Genomic DNA, 27,800 nt, shown 5'->3' on the forward strand with positions numbered 1-27,800 from the left:
GGGCCAATAAATACTTGGCATTGCTTAGATTTTTACAGCTCTCACAACAAATGCACATGTTTTTGCTTAAAGTAATAAAAATATAAATAAATTGCATGCTTAGCATGATCTTGAAAGGCAAGTTAAGCATTTGTACCTTTAATCTGTTGTAAAAACACACCATTTAAGGCCCCTGTGAAGTAATCCCTTAAACAGGCCCATGCAAGGGAGATAACCCAATCATAGCATAAATAATTGGGGCTGACATATTGAGGAAATACCCCTGATATGACACTAATGATTGCCTAAAAATTGACATCTGAGATAAATATTAACCCATATTTCTTGGAAACAGAAAAAGTAAAACTTCTAGTAAGCTCAGATCATTGTTAAAAGGCATACAACAATGTGAGGCACTTGCAAGAGTCACTTCTTCACAATAACTTTTTATTTGCTTATATATATCATCAGTTGAATTGCGCACAATGGCGAAAAGTAAGTTGTGGCGCAGTTATAGATTAAACAAAGCACGCAGGACATTTCGGTATAGACCAGGAAACACATTCCGACAAACATGCCAACATTTACCTAGCCCACTGAAGATGTCGTTTTACCTTCAGTAACTGCAACGGAGTGTCTTTCCGCTGACAAGGCTGTTGACGTATTTTAGTTCTTCTCCAGGGACTATCTTGCCTTACAAGCAAACGACTAAAACCTGAAATAAATGACATTCCACACTGATTTCAATGCGAAAGCATGCACAATGTTAACATGGAAACAATGTTAACAAGATTGTTACCAGGCGATAGGTCCTTAACCGTACTAAATTCTGCCCAAACGGCCATTTTGAATCATTGCTTTGATTGGATTCTTATATTGTTTGCTATAATTTTTGACATTATATGAATATAAAGCCCTTCTTCACCACAGAGTAGTAAGTTGTCCATACCGGCTACAAATTGAGCACATTCTTCATACAGAACTGTTTGAGAATTGCAGAAACCAGTAAACATGATTCCGAATTACCTCCCTTGATTTACGAACAGTATTGGTCATACAATAGTGTTATGGGCAAACACTCTGTTAAAAAACAAAACCTTAGGAATATATAATTAAGCAAAAGCATGTTTCATGGGTGTTTGATCATTTTGGAAATTTGTCGTTTTACCTTAATTAAGGGCAAGCAAAGTCTTAGAACTGCAAAATATGGACTTGTTTTCTTGAAATTTGGACAAAAACAAGCAAATATAATACATTTTTGACCAAGTCTGAAGGCTTGTTTGTTATTTATAAAGCGTTTAATCCGACCCCTGTTTTCCCTTTTTTTTCTATGCCATTTTCAGGGTCATTGTAGAAGTCATGGTAGTGAAAAGCTACCTCACAGAAACATATTGCAACAATTAAATGAAGTCTTAATCACATTGAGATGACAAATGGTAGTGCAGGTGACTTGGTCAGCCTTTAAATCATAACTTTATCAAAGAAGCAACACAAAAACACGCAGTTTTGGGCCAATAAATACTTGGCATTGCTTAGATTTTTACAGCTCTCACAACAAATGCACATGTTTTTGCTTAAAGTAATAAAAATATAAATAAATTGCATGCTTAGCATGATCTTGAAAGGCAAGTTAAGCATTTGTACCTTTAATCTGTTGTAAAAACACACCATTTAAGGCCCCTGTGAAGTAATCCCTTAAACAGGCCCATGCAAGGGAGATAACCCAATCATAGCATAAATAATTGGGGCTGACATATTGAGGAAATACCCCTGATATGACACTAATGATTGCCTAAAAATTGACATCTGAGATAAATATTAACCCATATTTCTTGGAAACAGAAAAAGTAAAACTTCTAGTAAGCTCAGATCATTGTTAAAAGGCATACAACAATGTGAGGCACTTGCAAGAGTCACTTCTTCACAATAACTTTTTATTTGCTTATATATATCATCAGTTGAATTGCGCACAATGGCGAAAAGTAAGTTGTGGCGCAGTTATAGATTAAACAAAGCACGCAGGACATTTCGGTATAGACCAGGAAACACATTCCGACAAACATGCCAACATTTACCTAGCCCACTGAAGATGTCGTTTTACCTTCAGTAACTGCAACGGAGTGTCTTTCCGCTGACAAGGCTGTTGACGTATTTTAGTTCTTCTCCAGGGACTATCTTGCCTTACAAGCAAACGACTAAAACCTGAAATAAATGACATTCCACACTGATTTCAATGCGAAAGCATGCACAATGTTAACATGGAAACAATGTTAACAAGATTGTTACCAGGCGATAGGTCCTTAACCGTACTAAATTCTGCCCAAACGGCCATTTTGAATCATTGCTTTGATTGGATTCTTATATTGTTTGCTATAATTTTTGACATTATATGAATATAAAGCCCTTCTTCACCACAGAGTAGTAAGTTGTCCATACCGGCTACAAATTGAGCACATTCTTCATACAGAACTGTTTGAGAATTGCAGAAACCAGTAAACATGATTCCGAATTACCTCCCTTGATTTACGAACAGTATTGGTCATACAATAGTGTTATGGGCAAACACTCTGTTAAAAAACAAAACCTTAGGAATATATAATTAAGCAAAAGCATGTTTCATGGGTGTTTGATCATTTTGGAAATTTGTCGTTTTACCTTAATTAAGGTGGCACACTACAGTTTTTTTAGTCTCGGCCAATCGCGTACACAAGCAGGAGCGAACCAATGTCTGGAAACTGGTCACCTCGCAAATCTGAAAATAAACCAAGCACATTGCCAGAATGGTTGAGGCTGTGCCTTCTGAAAAATCAGTAACATTCAAATCAAATGAGTTGGGGCAAAATGTTTTAGTATTGATTATTTCAAATCAAAACATCAGAATTATGTGTGTTTCCGAGCCTTTTTAAGCCAGTTTCAACAACAAACTGCCACTTTCCTGCAGAAGCAAGGTGCCTGGAAACCATGTTTTTACATTGGTAACTTACCAAGTACTAAACAGCAATGGAGAAAATTGGGGGTCAAAGGATTAGATTTTTTGTAATAGTTCAATGTCCGTACGCCCTTTCAAATTTCCAACAGAAATACTGACCGGAGCCAGCATTACACCTGTTTTCGAATTGCATTAATTCTACTTCCTGTATGCAGCTATAGTTAAAATACCAATGTTTTGGTAACTTACAAACATCCAAGAAAAATCACCACAACTCAAACCTGACATTCATTATTATTAAGACACTCAAAATGGTGCTTACTTGAGCAATGTTCTCTTTATTTAGAAATTTGACCGGGGCCAATTCGCATTGGTGGCTAAAAAGTGTGGTGTGCAGCCTTAAGGGCAAGCAAAGTCTTAGAACTGCAAAATATGGACTTGTTTTCTTGAAATTTGGACAAAAACAAGCAAATATAATACATTTTTGACCAAGTCTGAAGGCTTGTTTGTTATTTATAAAGCGTTTAATCCGACCCCTGTTTTCCCTTTTTTTTCTATGCCATTTTCAGGGTCATTGTAGAAGTCATGGTAGTGAAAAGCTACCTCACAGAAACATATTGCAACAATTAAATGAAGTCTTAATCACATTGAGATGACAAATGGTAGTGCAGGTGACTTGGTCAGCCTTTAAATCATAACTTTATCAAAGAAGCAACACAAAAACACGCAGTTTTGGGCCAATAAATACTTGGCATTGCTTAGATTTTTACAGCTCTCACAACAAATGCACATGTTTTTGCTTAAAGTAATAAAAATATAAATAAATTGCATGCTTAGCATGATCTTGAAAGGCAAGTTAAGCATTTGTACCTTTAATCTGTTGTAAAAACACACCATTTAAGGCCCCTGTGAAGTAATCCCTTAAACAGGCCCATGCAAGGGAGATAACCCAATCATAGCATAAATAATTGGGGCTGACATATTGAGGAAATACCCCTGATATGACACTAATGATTGCCTAAAAATTGACATCTGAGATAAATATTAACCCATATTTCTTGGAAACAGAAAAAGTAAAACTTCTAGTAAGCTCAGATCATTGTTAAAAGGCATACAACAATGTGAGGCACTTGCAAGAGTCACTTCTTCACAATAACTTTTTATTTGCTTATATATATCATCAGTTGAATTGCGCACAATGGCGAAAAGTAAGTTGTGGCGCAGTTATAGATTAAACAAAGCACGCAGGACATTTCGGTATAGACCAGGAAACACATTCCGACAAACATGCCAACATTTACCTAGCCCACTGAAGATGTCGTTTTACCTTCAGTAACTGCAACGGAGTGTCTTTCCGCTGACAAGGCTGTTGACGTATTTTAGTTCTTCTCCAGGGACTATCTTGCCTTACAAGCAAACGACTAAAACCTGAAATAAATGACATTCCACACTGATTTCAATGCGAAAGCATGCACAATGTTAACATGGAAACAATGTTAACAAGATTGTTACCAGGCGATAGGTCCTTAACCGTACTAAATTCTGCCCAAACGGCCATTTTGAATCATTGCTTTGATTGGATTCTTATATTGTTTGCTATAATTTTTGACATTATATGAATATAAAGCCCTTCTTCACCACAGAGTAGTAAGTTGTCCATACCGGCTACAAATTGAGCACATTCTTCATACAGAACTGTTTGAGAATTGCAGAAACCAGTAAACATGATTCCGAATTACCTCCCTTGATTTACGAACAGTATTGGTCATACAATAGTGTTATGGGCAAACACTCTGTTAAAAAACAAAACCTTAGGAATATATAATTAAGCAAAAGCATGTTTCATGGGTGTTTGATCATTTTGGAAATTTGTCGTTTTACCTTAATTAAGGTGGCACACTACAGTTTTTTTAGTCTCGGCCAATCGCGTACACAAGCAGGAGCGAACCAATGTCTGGAAACTGGTCACCTCGCAAATCTGAAAATAAACCAAGCACATTGCCAGAATGGTTGAGGCTGTGCCTTCTGAAAAATCAGTAACATTCAAATCAAATGAGTTGGGGCAAAATGTTTTAGTATTGATTATTTCAAATCAAAACATCAGAATTATGTGTGTTTCCGAGCCTTTTTAAGCCAGTTTCAACAACAAACTGCCACTTTCCTGCAGAAGCAAGGTGCCTGGAAACCATGTTTTTACATTGGTAACTTACCAAGTACTAAACAGCAATGGAGAAAATTGGGGGTCAAAGGATTAGATTTTTTGTAATAGTTCAATGTCCGTACGCCCTTTCAAATTTCCAACAGAAATACTGACCGGAGCCAGCATTACACCTGTTTTCGAATTGCATTAATTCTACTTCCTGTATGCAGCTATAGTTAAAATACCAATGTTTTGGTAACTTACAAACATCCAAGAAAAATCACCACAACTCAAACCTGACATTCATTATTATTAAGACACTCAAAATGGTGCTTACTTGAGCAATGTTCTCTTTATTTAGAAATTTGACCGGGGCCAATTCGCATTGGTGGCTAAAAAGTGTGGTGTGCAGCCTTAAGGGCAAGCAAAGTCTTAGAACTGCAAAATATGGACTTGTTTTCTTGAAATTTGGACAAAAACAAGCAAATATAATACATTTTTGACCAAGTCTGAAGGCTTGTTTGTTATTTATAAAGCGTTTAATCCGACCCCTGTTTTCCCTTTTTTTTCTATGCCATTTTCAGGGTCATTGTAGAAGTCATGGTAGTGAAAAGCTACCTCACAGAAACATATTGCAACAATTAAATGAAGTCTTAATCACATTGAGATGACAAATGGTAGTGCAGGTGACTTGGTCAGCCTTTAAATCATAACTTTATCAAAGAAGCAACACAAAAACACGCAGTTTTGGGCCAATAAATACTTGGCATTGCTTAGATTTTTACAGCTCTCACAACAAATGCACATGTTTTTGCTTAAAGTAATAAAAATATAAATAAATTGCATGCTTAGCATGATCTTGAAAGGCAAGTTAAGCATTTGTACCTTTAATCTGTTGTAAAAACACACCATTTAAGGCCCCTGTGAAGTAATCCCTTAAACAGGCCCATGCAAGGGAGATAACCCAATCATAGCATAAATAATTGGGGCTGACATATTGAGGAAATACCCCTGATATGACACTAATGATTGCCTAAAAATTGACATCTGAGATAAATATTAACCCATATTTCTTGGAAACAGAAAAAGTAAAACTTCTAGTAAGCTCAGATCATTGTTAAAAGGCATACAACAATGTGAGGCACTTGCAAGAGTCACTTCTTCACAATAACTTTTTATTTGCTTATATATATCATCAGTTGAATTGCGCACAATGGCGAAAAGTAAGTTGTGGCGCAGTTATAGATTAAACAAAGCACGCAGGACATTTCGGTATAGACCAGGAAACACATTCCGACAAACATGCCAACATTTACCTAGCCCACTGAAGATGTCGTTTTACCTTCAGTAACTGCAACGGAGTGTCTTTCCGCTGACAAGGCTGTTGACGTATTTTAGTTCTTCTCCAGGGACTATCTTGCCTTACAAGCAAACGACTAAAACCTGAAATAAATGACATTCCACACTGATTTCAATGCGAAAGCATGCACAATGTTAACATGGAAACAATGTTAACAAGATTGTTACCAGGCGATAGGTCCTTAACCGTACTAAATTCTGCCCAAACGGCCATTTTGAATCATTGCTTTGATTGGATTCTTATATTGTTTGCTATAATTTTTGACATTATATGAATATAAAGCCCTTCTTCACCACAGAGTAGTAAGTTGTCCATACCGGCTACAAATTGAGCACATTCTTCATACAGAACTGTTTGAGAATTGCAGAAACCAGTAAACATGATTCCGAATTACCTCCCTTGATTTACGAACAGTATTGGTCATACAATAGTGTTATGGGCAAACACTCTGTTAAAAAACAAAACCTTAGGAATATATAATTAAGCAAAAGCATGTTTCATGGGTGTTTGATCATTTTGGAAATTTGTCGTTTTACCTTAATTAAGGTGGCACACTACAGTTTTTTTAGTCTCGGCCAATCGCGTACACAAGCAGGAGCGAACCAATGTCTGGAAACTGGTCACCTCGCAAATCTGAAAATAAACCAAGCACATTGCCAGAATGGTTGAGGCTGTGCCTTCTGAAAAATCAGTAACATTCAAATCAAATGAGTTGGGGCAAAATGTTTTAGTATTGATTATTTCAAATCAAAACATCAGAATTATGTGTGTTTCCGAGCCTTTTTAAGCCAGTTTCAACAACAAACTGCCACTTTCCTGCAGAAGCAAGGTGCCTGGAAACCATGTTTTTACATTGGTAACTTACCAAGTACTAAACAGCAATGGAGAAAATTGGGGGTCAAAGGATTAGATTTTTTGTAATAGTTCAATGTCCGTACGCCCTTTCAAATTTCCAACAGAAATACTGACCGGAGCCAGCATTACACCTGTTTTCGAATTGCATTAATTCTACTTCCTGTATGCAGCTATAGTTAAAATACCAATGTTTTGGTAACTTACAAACATCCAAGAAAAATCACCACAACTCAAACCTGACATTCATTATTATTAAGACACTCAAAATGGTGCTTACTTGAGCAATGTTCTCTTTATTTAGAAATTTGACCGGGGCCAATTCGCATTGGTGGCTAAAAAGTGTGGTGTGCAGCCTTAAGGGCAAGCAAAGTCTTAGAACTGCAAAATATGGACTTGTTTTCTTGAAATTTGGACAAAAACAAGCAAATATAATACATTTTTGACCAAGTCTGAAGGCTTGTTTGTTATTTATAAAGCGTTTAATCCGACCCCTGTTTTCCCTTTTTTTTCTATGCCATTTTCAGGGTCATTGTAGAAGTCATGGTAGTGAAAAGCTACCTCACAGAAACATATTGCAACAATTAAATGAAGTCTTAATCACATTGAGATGACAAATGGTAGTGCAGGTGACTTGGTCAGCCTTTAAATCATAACTTTATCAAAGAAGCAACACAAAAACACGCAGTTTTGGGCCAATAAATACTTGGCATTGCTTAGATTTTTACAGCTCTCACAACAAATGCACATGTTTTTGCTTAAAGTAATAAAAATATAAATAAATTGCATGCTTAGCATGATCTTGAAAGGCAAGTTAAGCATTTGTACCTTTAATCTGTTGTAAAAACACACCATTTAAGGCCCCTGTGAAGTAATCCCTTAAACAGGCCCATGCAAGGGAGATAACCCAATCATAGCATAAATAATTGGGGCTGACATATTGAGGAAATACCCCTGATATGACACTAATGATTGCCTAAAAATTGACATCTGAGATAAATATTAACCCATATTTCTTGGAAACAGAAAAAGTAAAACTTCTAGTAAGCTCAGATCATTGTTAAAAGGCATACAACAATGTGAGGCACTTGCAAGAGTCACTTCTTCACAATAACTTTTTATTTGCTTATATATATCATCAGTTGAATTGCGCACAATGGCGAAAAGTAAGTTGTGGCGCAGTTATAGATTAAACAAAGCACGCAGGACATTTCGGTATAGACCAGGAAACACATTCCGACAAACATGCCAACATTTACCTAGCCCACTGAAGATGTCGTTTTACCTTCAGTAACTGCAACGGAGTGTCTTTCCGCTGACAAGGCTGTTGACGTATTTTAGTTCTTCTCCAGGGACTATCTTGCCTTACAAGCAAACGACTAAAACCTGAAATAAATGACATTCCACACTGATTTCAATGCGAAAGCATGCACAATGTTAACATGGAAACAATGTTAACAAGATTGTTACCAGGCGATAGGTCCTTAACCGTACTAAATTCTGCCCAAACGGCCATTTTGAATCATTGCTTTGATTGGATTCTTATATTGTTTGCTATAATTTTTGACATTATATGAATATAAAGCCCTTCTTCACCACAGAGTAGTAAGTTGTCCATACCGGCTACAAATTGAGCACATTCTTCATACAGAACTGTTTGAGAATTGCAGAAACCAGTAAACATGATTCCGAATTACCTCCCTTGATTTACGAACAGTATTGGTCATACAATAGTGTTATGGGCAAACACTCTGTTAAAAAACAAAACCTTAGGAATATATAATTAAGCAAAAGCATGTTTCATGGGTGTTTGATCATTTTGGAAATTTGTCGTTTTACCTTAATTAAGGTGGCACACTACAGTTTTTTTAGTCTCGGCCAATCGCGTACACAAGCAGGAGCGAACCAATGTCTGGAAACTGGTCACCTCGCAAATCTGAAAATAAACCAAGCACATTGCCAGAATGGTTGAGGCTGTGCCTTCTGAAAAATCAGTAACATTCAAATCAAATGAGTTGGGGCAAAATGTTTTAGTATTGATTATTTCAAATCAAAACATCAGAATTATGTGTGTTTCCGAGCCTTTTTAAGCCAGTTTCAACAACAAACTGCCACTTTCCTGCAGAAGCAAGGTGCCTGGAAACCATGTTTTTACATTGGTAACTTACCAAGTACTAAACAGCAATGGAGAAAATTGGGGGTCAAAGGATTAGATTTTTTGTAATAGTTCAATGTCCGTACGCCCTTTCAAATTTCCAACAGAAATACTGACCGGAGCCAGCATTACACCTGTTTTCGAATTGCATTAATTCTACTTCCTGTATGCAGCTATAGTTAAAATACCAATGTTTTGGTAACTTACAAACATCCAAGAAAAATCACCACAACTCAAACCTGACATTCATTATTATTAAGACACTCAAAATGGTGCTTACTTGAGCAATGTTCTCTTTATTTAGAAATTTGACCGGGGCCAATTCGCATTGGTGGCTAAAAAGTGTGGTGTGCAGCCTTAAGGGCAAGCAAAGTCTTAGAACTGCAAAATATGGACTTGTTTTCTTGAAATTTGGACAAAAACAAGCAAATATAATACATTTTTGACCAAGTCTGAAGGCTTGTTTGTTATTTATAAAGCGTTTAATCCGACCCCTGTTTTCCCTTTTTTTTCTATGCCATTTTCAGGGTCATTGTAGAAGTCATGGTAGTGAAAAGCTACCTCACAGAAACATATTGCAACAATTAAATGAAGTCTTAATCACATTGAGATGACAAATGGTAGTGCAGGTGACTTGGTCAGCCTTTAAATCATAACTTTATCAAAGAAGCAACACAAAAACACGCAGTTTTGGGCCAATAAATACTTGGCAGTTGCTTAGATTTTTACAGCTCTCACAACAAATGCACATGTTTTTGCTTAAAGTAATAAAAATATAAATAAATTGCATGCTTAGCATGATCTTGAAAGGCAAGTTAAGCATTTGTACCTTTAATCTGTTGTAAAAACACACCATTTAAGGCCCCTGTGAAGTAATCCCTTAAACAGGCCCATGCAAGGGAGATAACCCAATCATAGCATAAATAATTGGGGCTGACATATTGAGGAAATACCCCTGATATGACACTAATGATTGCCTAAAAATTGACATCTGAGATAAATATTAATCCATATTTCTTGGAAACAGAAAAAGTAAAACTTCTAGTAAGCTCAGATCATTGTTAAAAGGCATACAACAATGTGAGGCACTTGCAAGAGTCACTTCTTCACAATAACTTTTTATTTGCTTATAATATCATCAGTTGAATTGCGCACAATGGCGAAAAGTAAGTTATGGCGCAGTTATAGATTAAACAAAGCACGCAGGACATTTCGGTATAGACCAGGAAACACATTCCGACAAACATGCCAACATTTACCTAGCCCACTGAAGATGTCGTTTTACCTTCAGTAACTGCAACGGAGTGTCTTTCCGCTGACAAGGCTGTTGACGTATTTTAGTTCTTCTCCAGGGACTATCTTGCCTTACAAGCAAACGACTAAAACCTGAAATAAATGACATTCCACACTGATTTCAATGCGAAAGCATGCACAATGTTAACATGGAAACAATGTTAACAAGATTGTTACCAGGCCATAGGTCCTTAACCGTACTAAATTCTGCCCAAACGGCCATTTTGAATCATTGCTTTGATTGGATTCTTATATTGTTTGCTATAATTTTTGACATTATATGAATATAAAGCCCTTCTTCACCACAGAGTAGTAAGTTGTCCATACCGGCTACAAATTGAACACATTCTTCATACAGAACTGTTTGAGAATTGCAGAAACCAGTAAACATGATTCCGAATTACCTCCCTTGATTTACGAACAGTATTGGTCATACAATAGTGTTATGGGCAAACACTCTGTTAAAAAACAAAACCTTAGGAATATATAATTAAGCAAAAGCATGTTTCATGGGTGTTTGATCATTTTGGAAATTTGTCGTTTTACCTTAAGGTGGCACACTACAGTTTTTTTAGTCTCGGCCAATCGCGTACACAAGCAGGAGCGAACCAATGTCTGGAAACTGGTCACCTCGCAAATCTGAAAATAAACCAAGCACATTGCCAGAATGGTTGAGGCTGTGCCTTCTGAAAAATCAGTAACATTCAAATCAAATGAGTTGGGGCAAAATGTTTTAGTATTGATTATTTCAAATCAAAACATCAGAATTATGTGTGTTTCCGAGCCTTTTTAAGCCAGTTTCAACAACAAACTGCCACTTTCCTGCAGAAGCAAGGTGCCTGGAAACCATGTTTTTACATTGGTAACTTACCAAGTACTAAACAGCAATGGAGAAAATTGGGGGTCAAAGGATTAGATTTTTTGTAATAGTTCAATGTCCGTACGCCCTTTCAAATTTCCAACAGAAATACTGACCGGAGCCAGCATTACACCTGTTTTCGAATTGCATTAATTCTACTTCCTGTATGCAGCTATAGTTAAAATACCAATGTTTTGGTAACTTACAAACATCCAAGAAAAATCACCACAACTCAAACCTGACATTCATTATTATTAAGACACTCAAAATGGTGCTTACTTGAGCAATGTTCTCTTTATTTAGAAATTTGACCGGGGCCAATTCGCATTGGTGGCTAAAAAGTGTGGTGTGCAGCCTTAAGGGCCAGCAAAGTCTTAGAACTGCAAAATATGGACTTGTTTTCTTGAAATTTGGACAAAAACAAGCAAATATAATACATTTTTGACCAAGTCTGAAGGCTTGTTTGTTATTTATAAAGCGTTTAATCCGACCCCTGTTTTCCCTTTTTTTTCTATGCCATTTTCAGGGTCATTGTAGAAGTCATGGTAGTGAAAAGCTACCTCACAGAAACATATTGCAACAATTAAATGAAGTCTTAATCACATTGAGATGACAAATGGTAGTGCAGGTGACTTGGTCAGCCTTTAAATCATAACTTTATCAAAGAAGCAACACAAAAACACGCAGTTTTGGGCCAATAAATACTTGGCGTTGCTTAGATTTTTACAGCTCTCACAACAAATGCACATGTTTTTGCTTAAAGTAATAAAAATATAAATAAATTGCATGCTTAGCATGATCTTGAAAGGCAAGTTAAGCATTTGTACCTTTAATCTGTTGTAAAAACACACCATTTAAGGCCCCTGTGAAGTAATCCCTTAAACAGGCCCATGCAAGGGAGATAACCCAATCATAGCATAAATAATTGGGGCTGACATATTGAGGAAATACCCCTGATATGACACTAATGATTGCCTAAAAATTGACATCTGAGATAAATATTAATCCATATTTCTTGGAAACAGAAAAAGTAAAACTTCTAGTAAGCTCAGATCATTGTTAAAAGGCATACAACAATGTGAGGCACTTGCAAGAGTCACTTCTTCACAATAACTTTTTATTTGCTTATAATATCATCAGTTGAATTGCGCACAATGGCGAAAAGTAAGTTATGGCGCAGTTATAGATTAAACAAAGCACGCAGGACATTTCGGTATAGACCAGGAAACACATTCCGACAAACATGCCAACATTTACCTAGCCCACTGAAGATGTCGTTTTACCTTCAGTAACTGCAACGGAGTGTCTTTCCGCTGACAAGGCTGTTGACGTATTTTAGTTCTTCTCCAGGGACTATCTTGCCTTACAAGCAAACGACTAAAACCTGAAATAAATGACATTCCACACTGATTTCAATGCGAAAGCATGCACAATGTTAACATGGAAACAATGTTAACAAGATTGTTACCAGGCCATAGGTCCTTAACCGTACTAAATTCTGCCCAAACGGCCATTTTGAATCATTGTTTTGATTGGATTCTTATATTGTTTGCTATAATTTTTGACATTATATGAATATAAAGCCCTTCTTCACCACAGAGTAGTAAGTTGTCCATACCGGCTACAAATTGAACACATTCTTCATACAGAACTGTTTGAGAATTGCAGAAACCAGTAAACATGATTCCGAATTACCTCCCTTGATTTACGAACAGTATTGGTCATACAATAGTGTTATGGGCAAACACTCTGTTAAAAAACAAAACCTTAGGAATATATAATTAAGCAAAAGCATGTTTCATGGGTGTTTGATCATTTTGGAAATTTGTCGTTTTACCTTAAGGTGGCACACTACAGTTTTTTTAGTCTCGGCCAATCGCGTACACAAGCAGGAGCGAACCAATGTCTGGAAACTGGTCACCTCGCAAATCTGAAAATAAACCAAGCACATTGCCAGAATGGTTGAGGCTGTGCCTTCTGAAAAATCAGTAACATTCAAATCAAATGAGTTGGGGCAAAATGTTTTAGTATTGATTATTTCAAATCAAAACATCAGAATTATGTGTGTTTCCGAGCCTTTTTAAGCCAGTTTCAACAACAAACTGCCACTTTCCTGCAGAAGCAAGGTGCCTGGAAACCATGTTTTTACATTGGTAACTTACCAAGTACTAAACAGCAATGGAGAAAATTGGGGGTCAAAGGATTAGATTTTTTGTAATAGTTCAATGTCCGTACGCCCTTTCAAATTTCCAACAGAAATACTGACCGGAGCCAGCATTACACCTGTTTTCGAATTGCATTAATTCTACTTCCTGTATGCAGCTATAGTTAAAATACCAATGTTTTGGTAACTTACAAACATCCAAGAAAAATCACCACAACTCAAACCTGACATTCATTATTATTAAGACACTCAAAATGGTGCTTACTTGAGCAATGTTCTCTTTATTTAGAAATTTGACCGGGGCCAATTCGCATTGGTGGCTAAAAAGTGTGGTGTGCAGCCTTAAGGGCCAGCAAAGTCTTAGAACTGCAAAATATGGACTTGTTTTCTTGAAATTTGGACAAAAACAAGCAAATATAATACATTTTTGACCAAGTCTGAAGGCTTGTTTGTTATTTATAAAGCGTTTAATCCGACCCCTGTTTTCCCTTTTTTTTCTATGCCATTTTCAGGGTCATTGTAGAAGTCATGGTAGTGAAAAGCTACCTCACAGAAACATATTGCAACAATTAAATGAAGTCTTAATCACATTGAGATGACAAATGGTAGTGCAGGTGACTTGGTCAGCCTTTAAATCATAACTTTATCAAAGAAGCAACACAAAAACACGCAGTTTTGGGCCAATAAATACTTGGCGTTGCTTAGATTTTTACAGCTCTCACAACAAATGCACATGTTTTTGCTTAAAGTAATAAAAATATAAATAAATTGCATGCTTAGCATGATCTTGAAAGGCAAGTTAAGCATTTGTACCTTTAATCTGTTGTAAAAACACACCATTTAAGGCCCCTGTGAAGTAATCCCTTAAACAGGCCCATGCAAGGGAGATAACCCAATCATAGCATAAATAATTGGGGCTGACATATTGAGGAAATACCCCTGATATGACACTAATGATTGCCTAAAAATTGACATCTGAGATAAATATTAATCCATATTTCTTGGAAACAGAAAAAGTAAAACTTCTAGTAAGCTCAGATCATTGTTAAAAGGCATACAACAATGTGAGGCACTTGCAAGAGTCACTTCTTCACAATAACTTTTTATTTGCTTATAATATCATCAGTTGAATTGCGCACAATGGCGAAAAGTAAGTTATGGCGCAGTTATAGATTAAACAAAGCACGCAGGACATTTCGGTATAGACCAGGAAACACATTCCGACAAACATGCCAACATTTACCTAGCCCACTGAAGATGTCGTTTTACCTTCAGTAACTGCAACGGAGTGTCTTTCCGCTGACAAGGCTGTTGACGTATTTTAGTTCTTCTCCAGGGACTATCTTGCCTTACAAGCAAACGACTAAAACCTGAAATAAATGACATTCCACACTGATTTCAATGCGAAAGCATGCACAATGTTAACATGGAAACAATGTTAACAAGATTGTTACCAGGCCATAGGTCCTTAACCGTACTAAATTCTGCCCAAACGGCCATTTTGAATCATTGTTTTGATTGGATTCTTATATTGTTTGCTATAATTTTTGACATTATATGAATATAAAGCCCTTCTTCACCACAGAGTAGTAAGTTGTCCATACCGGCTACAAATTGAACACATTCTTCATACAGAACTGTTTGAGAATTGCAGAAACCAGTAAACATGATTCCGAATTACCTCCCTTGATTTACGAACAGTATTGGTCATACAATAGTGTTATGGGCAAACACTCTGTTAAAAAACAAAACCTTAGGAATATATAATTAAGCAAAAGCATGTTTCATGGGTGTTTGATCATTTTGGAAATTTGTCGTTTTACCTTAAGGTGGCACACTACAGTTTTTTTAGTCTCGGCCAATCGCGTACACAAGCAGGAGCGAACCAATGTCTGGAAACTGGTCACCTCGCAAATCTGAAAATAAACCAAGCACATTGCCAGAATGGTTGAGGCTGTGCCTTCTGAAAAATCAGTAACATTCAAATCAAATGAGTTGGGGCAAAATGTTTTAGTATTGATTATTTCAAATCAAAACATCAGAATTATGTGTGTTTCCGAGCCTTTTTAAGCCAGTTTCAACAACAAACTGCCACTTTCCTGCAGAAGCAAGGTGCCTGGAAACCATGTTTTTACATTGGTAACTTACCAAGTACTAAACAGCAATGGAGAAAATTGGGGGTCAAAGGATTAGATTTTTTGTAATAGTTCAATGTCCGTACGCCCTTTCAAATTTCCAACAGAAATACTGACCGGAGCCAGCATTACACCTGTTTTCGAATTGCATTAATTCTACTTCCTGTATGCAGCTATAGTTAAAATACCAATGTTTTGGTAACTTACAAACATCCAAGAAAAATCACCACAACTCAAACCTGACATTCATTATTATTAAGACACTCAAAATGGTGCTTACTTGAGCAATGTTCTCTTTATTTAGAAATTTGACCGGGGCCAATTCGCATTGGTGGCTAAAAAGTGTGGTGTGCAGCCTTAAGGGCCAGCAAAGTCTTAGAACTGCAAAATATGGACTTGTTTTCTTGAAATTTGGACAAAAACAAGCAAATATAATACATTTTTGACCAAGTCTGAAGGCTTGTTTGTTATTTATAAAGCGTTTAATCCGACCCCTGTTTTCCCTTTTTTTTCTATGCCATTTTCAGGGTCATTGTAGAAGTCATGGTAGTGAAAAGCTACCTCACAGAAACATATTGCAACAATTAAATGAAGTCTTAATCACATTGAGATGACAAATGGTAGTGCAGGTGACTTGGTCAGCCTTTAAATCATAACTTTATCAAAGAAGCAACACAAAAACACGCAGTTTTGGGCCAATAAATACTTGGCGTTGCTTAGATTTTTACAGCTCTCACAACAAATGCACATGTTTTTGCTTAAAGTAATAAAAATATAAATAAATTGCATGCTTAGCATGATCTTGAAAGGCAAGTTAAGCATTTGTACCTTTAATCTGTTGTAAAAACACACCATTTAAGGCCCCTGTGAAGTAATCCCTTAAACAGGCCCATGCAAGGGAGATAACCCAATCATAGCATAAATAATTGGGGCTGACATATTGAGGAAATACCCCTGATATGACACTAATGATTGCCTAAAAATTGACATCTGAGATAAATATTAATCCATATTTCTTGGAAACAGAAAAAGTAAAACTTCTAGTAAGCTCAGATCATTGTTAAAAGGCATACAACAATGTGAGGCACTTGCAAGAGTCACTTCTTCACAATAACTTTTTATTTGCTTATAAATATCATCAGTTGAATTGCGCACAATGGCGAAAAGTAAGTTATGGCGCAGTTATAGATTAAACAAAGCACGCAGGACATTTCGGTATAGACCAGGAAACACATTCCGACAAACATGCCAACATTTACCTAGCCCACTGAAGATGTCGTTTTACCTTCAGTAACTGCAACGGAGTGTCTTTCCGCTGACAAGGCTGTTGACGTATTTTAGTTCTTCTCCAGGGACTATCTTGCCTTACAAGCAAACGACTAAAACCTGAAATAAATGACATTCCACACTGATTTCAATGCGAAAGCATGCACAATGTTAACATGGAAACAATGTTAACAAGATTGTTACCAGGCCATAGGTCCTTAACCGTACTAAATTCTGCCCAAACGGCCATTTTGAATCATTGTTTTGATTGGATTCTTATATTGTTTGCTATAATTTTTGACATTATATGAATATAAAGCCCTTCTTCACCACAGAGTAGTAAGTTGTCCATACCGGCTACAAATTGAACACATTCTTCATACAGAACTGTTTGAGAATTGCAGAAACCAGTAAACATGATTCCGAATTACCTCCCTTGATTTACGAACAGTATTGGTCATACAATAGTGTTATGGGCAAACACTCTGTTAAAAAACAAAACCTTAGGAATATATAATTAAGCAAAAGCATGTTTCATGGGTGTTTGATCATTTTGGAAATTTGTCGTTTTACCTTAAGGTGGCACACTACAGTTTTTTTAGTCTCGGCCAATCGCGTACACAAGCAGGAGCGAACCAATGTCTGGAAACTGGTCACCTCGCAAATCTGAAAATAAACCAAGCACATTGCCAGAATGGTTGAGGCTGTGCCTTCTGAAAAATCAGTAACATTCAAATCAAATGAGTTGGGGCAAAATGTTTTAGTATTGATTATTTCAAATCAAAACATCAGAATTATGTGTGTTTCCGAGCCTTTTTAAGCCAGTTTCAACAACAAACTGCCACTTTCCTGCAGAAGCAAGGTGCCTGGAAACCATGTTTTTACATTGGTAACTTACCAAGTACTAAACAGCAATGGAGAAAATTGGGGGTCAAAGGATTAGATTTTTTGTAATAGTTCAATGTCCGTACGCCCTTTCAAATTTCCAACAGAAATACTGACCGGAGCCAGCATTACACCTGTTTTCGAATTGCATTAATTCTACTTCCTGTATGCAGCTATAGTTAAAATACCAATGTTTTGGTAACTTACAAACATCCAAGAAAAATCACCACAACTCAAACCTGACATTCATTATTATTAAGACACTCAAAATGGTGCTTACTTGAGCAATGTTCTCTTTATTTAGAAATTTGACCGGGGCCAATTCGCATTGGTGGCTAAAAAGTGTGGTGTGCAGCCTTAAGGGCCAGCAAAGTCTTAGAACTGCAAAATATGGACTTGTTTTCTTGAAATTTGGACAAAAACAAGCAAATATAATACATTTTTGACCAAGTCTGAAGGCTTGTTTGTTATTTATAAAGCGTTTAATCCGACCCCTGTTTTCCCTTTTTTTTCTATGCCATTTTCAGGGTCATTGTAGAAGTCATGGTAGTGAAAAGCTACCTCACAGAAACATATTGCAACAATTAAATGAAGTCTTAATCACATTGAGATGACAAATGGTAGTGCAGGTGACTTGGTCAGCCTTTAAATCATAACTTTATCAAAGAAGCAACACAAAAACACGCAGTTTTGGGCCAATAAATACTTGGCGTTGCTTAGATTTTTACAGCTCTCACAACAAATGCACATGTTTTTGCTTAAAGTAATAAAAATATAAATAAATTGCATGCTTAGCATGATCTTGAAAGGCAAGTTAAGCATTTGTACCTTTAATCTGTTGTAAAAACACACCATTTAAGGCCCCTGTGAAGTAATCCCTTAAACAGGCCCATGCAAGGGAGATAACCCAATCATAGCATAAATAATTGGGGCTGACATATTGAGGAAATACCCCTGATATGACACTAATGATTGCCTAAAAATTGACATCTGAGATAAATATTAATCCATATTTCTTGGAAACAGAAAAAGTAAAACTTCTAGTAAGCTCAGATCATTGTTAAAAGGCATACAACAATGTGAGGCACTTGCAAGAGTCACTTCTTCACAATAACTTTTTATTTGCTTATAAATATCATCAGTTGAATTGCGCACAATGGCGAAAAGTAAGTTATGGCGCAGTTATAGATTAAACAAAGCACGCAGGACATTTCGGTATAGACCAGGAAACACATTCCGACAAACATGCCAACATTTACCTAGCCCACTGAAGATGTCGTTTTACCTTCAGTAACTGCAACGGAGTGTCTTTCCGCTGACAAGGCTGTTGACGTATTTTAGTTCTTCTCCAGGGACTATCTTGCCTTACAAGCAAACGACTAAAACCTGAAATAAATGACATTCCACACTGATTTCAATGCGAAAGCATGCACAATGTTAACATGGAAACAATGTTAACAAGATTGTTACCAGGCCATAGGTCCTTAACCGTACTAAATTCTGCCCAAACGGCCATTTTGAATCATTGTTTTGATTGGATTCTTATATTGTTTGCTATAATTTTTGACATGTATATGAATATAAAGCCCTTCTTCACCACAGAGTAGTAAGTTGTCCATACCGGCTACAAATTGAACACATTCTTCATACAGAACTGTTTGAGAATTGCAGAAACCAGTAAACATGATTCCGAATTACCTCCCTTGATTTACGAACAGTATTGGTCATACAATAGTGTTATGGGCAAACACTCTGTTAAAAAACAAAACCTTAGGAATATATAATTAAGCAAAAGCATGTTTCATGGGTGTTTGATCATTTTGGAAATTTGTCGTTTTACCTTAAGGTGGCACACTACAGTTTTTTTAGTCTCGGCCAATCGCGTACACAAGCAGGAGCGAACCAATGTCTGGAAACTGGTCACCTCGCAAATCTGAAAATAAACCAAGCACATTGCCAGAATGGTTGAGGCTGTGCCTTCTGAAAAATCAGTAACATTCAAATCAAATGAGTTGGGGCAAAATGTTTTAGTATTGATTATTTCAAATCAAAACATCAGAATTATGTGTGTTTCCGAGCCTTTTTAAGCCAGTTTCAACAACAAACTGCCACTTTCCTGCAGAAGCAAGGTGCCTGGAAACCATGTTTTTACATTGGTAACTTACCAAGTACTAAACAGCAATGGAGAAAATTGGGGGTCAAAGGATTAGATTTTTTGTAATAGTTCAATGTCCGTACGCCCTTTCAAATTTCCAACAGAAATACTGACCGGAGCCAGCATTACACCTGTTTTCGAATTGCATTAATTCTACTTCCTGTATGCAGCTATAGTTAAAATACCAATGTTTTGGTAACTTACAAACATCCAAGAAAAATCACCACAACTCAAACCTGACATTCATTATTATTAAGACACTCAAAATGGTGCTTACTTGAGCAATGTTCTCTTTATTTAGAAATTTGACCGGGGCCAATTCGCATTGGTGGCTAAAAAGTGTGGTGTGCAGCCTTAAGGGCCAGCAAAGTCTTAGAACTGCAAAATATGGACTTGTTTTCTTGAAATTTGGACAAAAACAAGCAAATATAATACATTTTTGACCAAGTCTGAAGGCTTGTTTGTTATTTATAAAGCGTTTAATCCGACCCCTGTTTTCCCTTTTTTTTCTATGCCATTTTCAGGGTCATTGTAGAAGTCATGGTAGTGAAAAGCTACCTCACAGAAACATATTGCAACAATTAAATGAAGTCTTAATCACATTGAGATGACAAATGGTAGTGCAGGTGACTTGGTCAGCCTTTAAATCATAACTTTATCAAAGAAGCAACACAAAAACACGCAGTTTTGGGCCAATAAATACTTGGCGTTGCTTAGATTTTTACAGCTCTCACAACAAATGCACATGTTTTTGCTTAAAGTAATAAAAATATAAATAAATTGCATGCTTAGCATGATCTTGAAAGGCAAGTTAAGCATTTGTACCTTTAATCTGTTGTAAAAACACACCATTTAAGGCCCCTGTGAAGTATAATCCCTTAAACAGGCCCATGCAAGGGAGATAACCCAATCATAGCATAAATAATTGGGGCTGACATATTGAGGAAATACCCCTGATATGACACTAATGATTGCCTAAAAATTGACATCTGAGATAAATATTAATCCATATTTCTTGGAAACAGAAAAAGTAAAACTTCTAGTAAGCTCAGATCATTGTTAAAAGGCATACAACAATGTGAGGCACTTGCAAGAGTCACTTCTTCACAATAACTTTTTATTTGCTTATAAATATCATCAGTTGAATTGCGCACAATGGCGAAAAGTAAGTTATGGCGCAGTTATAGATTAAACAAAGCACGCAGGACATTTCGGTATAGACCAGGAAACACATTCCGACAAACATGCCAACATTTACCTAGCCCACTGAAGATGTCGTTTTACCTTCAGTAACTGCAACGGAGTGTCTTTCCGCTGACAAGGCTGTTGACGTATTTTAGTTCTTCTCCAGGGACTATCTTGCCTTACAAGCAAACGACTAAAACCTGAAATAAATGACATTCCACACTGATTTCAATGCGAAAGCATGCACAATGTTAACATGGAAACAATGTTAACAAGATTGTTACCAGGCCATAGGTCCTTAACCGTACTAAATTCTGCCCAAACGGCCATTTTGAATCATTGTTTTGATTGGATTCTTATATTGTTTGCTATAATTTTTGACATTATATGAATATAAAGCCCTTCTTCACCACAGAGTAGTAAGTTGTCCATACCGGCTACAAATTGAACACATTCTTCATACAGAACTGTTTGAGAATTGCAGAAACCAGTAAACATGATTCCGAATTACCTCCCTTGATTTACGAACAGTATTGGTCATACAATAGTGTTATGGGCAGACACTCTGTTAAAAAACAAAACCTTAGGAATATATAATTAAGCAAAAGCATGTTTCATGGGTGTTTGATCATTTTGGAAATTTGTCGTTTTACCTTAAGGTGGCACACTACAGTTTTTTTAGTCTCGGCCAATCGCGTACACAAGCAGGAGCGAACCAATGTCTGGAAACTGGTCACCTCGCAAATCTGAAAATAAACCAAGCACATTGCCAGAATGGTTGAGGCTGTGCCTTCTGAAAAATCAGTAACATTCAAATCAAATGAGTTGGGGCAAAATGTTTTAGTATTGATTATTTCAAATCAAAACATCAGAATTATGTGTGTTTCCGAGCCTTTTTAAGCCAGTTTCAACAACAAACTGCCACTTTCCTGCAGAAGCAAGGTGCCTGGAAACCATGTTTTTACATTGGTAACTTACCAAGTACTAAACAGCAATGGAGAAAATTGGGGGTCAAAGGATTAGATTTTTTGTAATAGTTCAATGTCCGTACGCCCTTTCAAATTTCCAACAGAAATACTGACCGGAGCCAGCATTACACCTGTTTTCGAATTGCATTAATTCTACTTCCTGTATGCAGCTATAGTTAAAATACCAATGTTTTGGTAACTTACAAACATCCAAGAAAAATCACCACAACTCAAACCTGACATTCATTATTATTAAGACACTCAAAATGGTGCTTACTTGAGCAATGTTCTCTTTATTTAGAAATTTGACCGGGGCCAATTCGCATTGGTGGCTAAAAAGTGTGGTGTGCAGCCTTAAGGGCCAGCAAAGTCTTAGAACTGCAAAATATGGACTTGTTTTCTTGAAATTTGGACAAAAACAAGCAAATATAATACATTTTTGACCAAGTCTGAAGGCTTGTTTGTTATTTATAATGCGTTTAATCCGACCCCTGTTTTCCCTTTTTTTTCTATGCCATTTTCAGGGTCATTGTAGAAGTCATGGTAGTGAAAAGCTACCTCACAGAAACATATTGCAACAATTAAATGAAGTCTTAATCACATTGAGATGACAAATGGTAGTGCAGGTGACTTGGTCAGCCTTTACATCATAACTTTATCAAAGAAGCAACACAAAAACACGCAGTTTTGGGCCAATAAATACTTGGCGTTGCTTAGATTTTTACAGCTCTCACAACAAATGCACATGTTTTTGCTTAAAGTAATAAAAATATAAATAAATTGCATGCTTAGCATGATCTTGAAAGGCAAGTTAAGCATTTGTACCTTTAATCTGTTGTAAAAACACACCATTTAAGGCCCCTGTGAAGTAATCCCTTAAACAGGCCCATGCAAGGGAGATAACCCAATCATAGCATAAATAATTGGGGCTGACATATTGAGGAAATACCCCTGATATGACACTAATGATTGCCTAAAAATTGACATCTGAGATAAATATTAATCCATATTTCTTGGAAACAGAAAAAGTAAAACTTCTAGTAAGCTCAGATCATTGTTAAAAGGCATACAACAATGTGAGGCACTTGCAAGAGTCACTTCTTCACAATAACTTTTTATTTGCTTATAAATATCATCAGTTGAATTGCGCACAATGGCGAAAAGTAAGTTATGGCGCAGTTATAGATTAAACAAAGCACGCAGGACATTTCGGTATAGACCAGGAAACACATTCCGACAAACATGCCAACATTTACCTAGCCCACTGAAGATGTCGTTTTACCTTCAGTAACTGCAACGGAGTGTCTTTCCGCTGACAAGGCTGTTGACGTATTTTAGTTCTTCTCCAGGGACTATCTTGCCTTACAAGCAAACGACTAAAACCTGAAATAAATGACATTCCACACTGATTTCAATGCGAAAGCATGCACAATGTTAACATGGAAACAATGTTAACAAGATTGTTACCAGGCCATAGGTCCTTAACCGTACTAAATTCTGCCCAAACGGCCATTTTGAATCATTGTTTTGATTGGATTCTTATATTGTTTGCTATAATTTTTGACATTATATGAATATAAAGCCCTTCTTCACCACAGAGTAGTAAGTTGTCCATACCGGCTACAAATTGAACACATTCTTCATACAGAACTGTTTGAGAATTGCAGAAACCAGTAAACATGATTCCGAATTACCTCCCTTGATTTACGAACAGTATTGGTCATACAATAGTGTTATGGGCAAACACTCTGTTAAAAAACAAAACCTTAGGAATATATAATTAAGCAAAAGCATGTTTCATGGGTGTTTGATCGTTTTGGAAATTTGTCGTTTTACCTTAAGGTGGCACACTACAGTTTTTTTAGTCTCGGCCAATCGCGTACACAAGCAGGAGCGAACCAATGTCTGGAAACTGGTCACCTCGCAAATCTGAAAATAAACCAAGCACATTGCCAGAATGGTTGAGGCTGTGCCTTCTGAAAAATCAGTAACATTCAAATCAAATGAGTTGGGGCAAAATGTTTTAGTATTGATTATTTCAAATCAAAACATCAGAATTATGTGTGTTTCCGAGCCTTTTTAAGCCAGTTTCAACAACAAACTGCCACTTTCCTGCAGAAGCAAGGTGCCTGGAAACCATGTTTTTACATTGGTAACTTACCAAGTACTAAACAGCAATGGAGAAAATTGGGGGTCAAAGGATTAGATTTTTTGTAATAGTTCAATGTCCGTACGCCCTTTCAAATTTCCAACAGAAATACTGACCGGAGCCAGCATTACACCTGTTTTCGAATTGCATTAATTCTACTTCCTGTATGCAGCTATAGTTAAAATACCAATGTTTTGGTAACTTACAAACATCCTAGAAAAATCACCACAACTCAAACCTGACATTCATTATTATTAAGACACTCAAAATGGTGCTTACTTGAGCAATGTTCTCTTTATTTAGAAATTTGACCGGGGCCAATTCGCATTGGTGGCTAAAAAGTGTGGTGTGCAGCCTTAAGGGCCAGCAAAGTCTTAGAACTGCAAAATATGGACTTGTTTTCTTGAAATTTGGACAAAAACAAGCAAATATAATACATTTTCGACCAAGTCTGAAGGCTTGTTTGTTATTTATAAAGCGTTTAATCCGACCCCTGTTTTCCCTTTTTTTTTCTATGCCATTTTCAGGGTCATTGTAGAAGTCATGGTAGTGAAAAGCTACCTCACAGAAACATTTTGCAACAATTAAATGAAGTCTTAATCACATTGAGACCGGGGCCAATTCGCATTGGTGGCTAAAAAGTGTGGTGTGCAGCCTTTGGTATAAACGTGATTCATGATAGTTACTTGTAGTTTCGTTTTCAAACCTCATATCGTGTATATAAGGCGTTCAAGATACGCTATCGTAATGTTTAAATAAATTGTCTTAATGTACATTTTAACTTCTAAGTCATTAAGCAACAAAAAAATGCATCAAATAACATGTTGATTTACCATGTTTACATATAAATATCCAATTGAACTATGCATCAATATCAGATGTGTCGTATTATTTTACACGAATTTCAAATGAGCCTTATGCACACTAACAAAAACGCCAATATAATTAATCTATATCCGAACGTAATACTTCAAGTTATGATTGTGTTCCCCGTATTAAATTAGTTTGCATGTACTTGTTACGGTTTACCTTCCATTAATTTAAACAAGAAATATCTTTAAAAAGATATACGGCGTTGATGTTGTAATGTTTGCGACCAGTGAAAGGAGACGGAATGAAGCCACCATGTATTTTAATGGTGCTAGTGAGTGATAATAAGATAATATATTAATATTAATATATTTCTTAAAGAAATGAAGAACAAGAAGAGGTGAAATTGTATGTTTTATTGTCAATAAGTATTGTAATGGCTATGTTTTCATAACGGACTGAGTAATATATTACTTTCAAAAGGATTAGAAAACATATTCGCCACTGAAATACTATGAACATAATGCTGGAATGAAATAAAAGAAAATCTGTTTTAATATGTAGTAGAATGTTAACATAAAAGACTTAATATTGCACGCATTTTAGCGAAATGAATTTTTTGCAGACATACATAACTATAAAAAATGAACAAAACAAAATACAAAGAAACATATTTACACTAATAAACTCAAATCTGAATTAGAATAAATCAAAGACAGATATATGTCCAACACCTATAAATTTCCTTAGTATCGGGGGCTACCGCCCCAAACCCCTGCTTTGTCGATAGTGGTAAACAACTGCGTACCGGTAAAGTGCAATCTAGCCTGTTTTTGTAGTGTTTAGTGTGACCGCGACGGCATGTAAACAATAGCATCTTGTAATTGTAGATACATGTAATTAATGCTATAATGCTTTGTTAACTATGGAAAAACGTTGCGATGTCATGTTTAAAGGATATTTTTAATCATCACAGTTTTTATTTTATTGTAATTTACATGTTATTTACGATATATTCATATTTCTGTTCAAATGATATGCAGCCAATGTTTACGGTGATTTTTGTATTATTAGCCAATGCACAATTCGGATTTATTCACTGGGGACCTATCATGAATGAAGGTCATCTAAGGTCAAAAGTGACGTTAAACAGCTATGCCGAAAAAACAACATTTGAGGGCAGTTAAATTGTATTTCTAATATTTACTTTTTAACAACACTTGATACACACACATTTTCTTACATTCACTACGTATATACAGAACAGCCCGTAGCCATTATACAATTGACGCGGTGCGGAGCGCAGGTGGTCGTAGTGAAAGGCCCCTGAGGCAGGAATTTACCAAGGAAATACCATAGCATGCGCTCAATCACTGTGATACATTTCGCCGATACATACCCAGCTCTTTATTTCTTATTCAAGCCGAATAAGGAACTGGCATTTTCTTACTTAAACATCAATGAAAAATCAAATTGATTCAAATTGTACAACATAAAAATGGACATCATTGTATTTATATGTTAGGTATTTAAAATATTTACTGCAATACATTTCAACTTAGTTTTACTTCATGGTAACACAGTTAATTATTTGGTTTGAATATGAAATAATGAACTGGTTTCGTACTCCTTATACTAATCGAATAAGGAACATACATTATCTTACTAAAAAAATAATAATGAACCAAAGAAACAAATTAATCAATCAAAATCATTATAAATGTAGGCTGGGCATCAACCACATTTATTACAGTACATTTCTATTTGGTTTTGTTAAATGATTACCAAATTGCTTATTCGGTTTGAATATGGAATAAGGTCCTGACTCCTTATTCAAATCGAATAAGGAACTGACATTTTATTACTAAACAATAAATTGAAATAACCAAAAAGACTATTGAATCAATGACAATCATTTTTAATGTAGGTTGGGTATCCTAGTTCAAATGAGGAACTGTTCCTAATTCCTTATTCGAATAAGGAATAAAAGGCTAGGTAAAATGAACCAACTTACTCTCCATCTACATATTATGTATACGCACATGAAGTCTTATTGTTTTACGAAATATAAGTTGAGCAGGGACATCGAGGTTCATAGCACATTTGTTGCAATGAGGCTTTATTGTTGCCAGTGCTTACGAAGAAAAAGATTGTGCATGAACTGTACATTAAAAGCCTATTAGGAAACTAATGCAATCCAATGAATATGATGAGATCATTCGAAGCGGAACAGCATCGTTTTTTACATACTGTGTGCCGAGTATACAACGAGACAACGACCCAATATGTCATTACGTGCGGGACATAGTATTGACTGCTATATAAACTTTATCAGTTAAAAGTGATATTTAATATAATTATGATAGCAAATTATTTCATATTTTTTCTGAAAATGTAATGAAATCAATTACACCGGGGACTTGCTTGCAATAGCAATAAACTGGAATTCTAAACGTTTCTTTTTACAGATATTTGTAAAACGTAAACTGATATTGCCCTGTTAAAAATCACTTATG

At 36.1% G+C, this 27,800-nt stretch overlaps 1 long non-coding RNA gene across 4 annotated transcripts in view; it reads right to left on the reverse strand.

Annotated features, from left to right (window-relative positions):
• LOC127877790 (uncharacterized) overlaps window positions 1-24,647 on the reverse strand; it is a 34,828-nt gene extending 10,181 nt beyond the window's left edge. Inside the window, exons 1-6 of one of the 4 annotated variants that reach the window (XR_008048608.1) lie at window positions 23,608-24,647; window positions 21,457-22,103; window positions 17,152-17,798; window positions 15,001-15,647; window positions 12,851-13,497; window positions 10,904-11,347 (exon numbers count right to left, since the gene is read on the reverse strand). This is a non-coding gene — a long non-coding RNA (uncharacterized LOC127877790). Of the gene's footprint in view, window positions 1-10,903; window positions 11,348-12,850; window positions 13,498-15,000; window positions 15,648-17,151; window positions 17,799-21,456; window positions 22,104-23,607 lie in introns of those variants that run through there. The other 3 variants (XR_008048611.1, XR_008048610.1, XR_008048609.1) reach the window with 3 other exon arrangements.
• Window positions 24,648-27,800: the final 3,153 nt, after the last annotated feature.

The sequence above is a fragment of the Dreissena polymorpha genome, chromosome 4 (assembly GCF_020536995.1).
Source record: "Dreissena polymorpha isolate Duluth1 chromosome 4, UMN_Dpol_1.0, whole genome shotgun sequence".
In the NCBI taxonomy this organism is placed as follows: Eukaryota; Metazoa; Mollusca; class Bivalvia; order Myida; family Dreissenidae; genus Dreissena; species Dreissena polymorpha.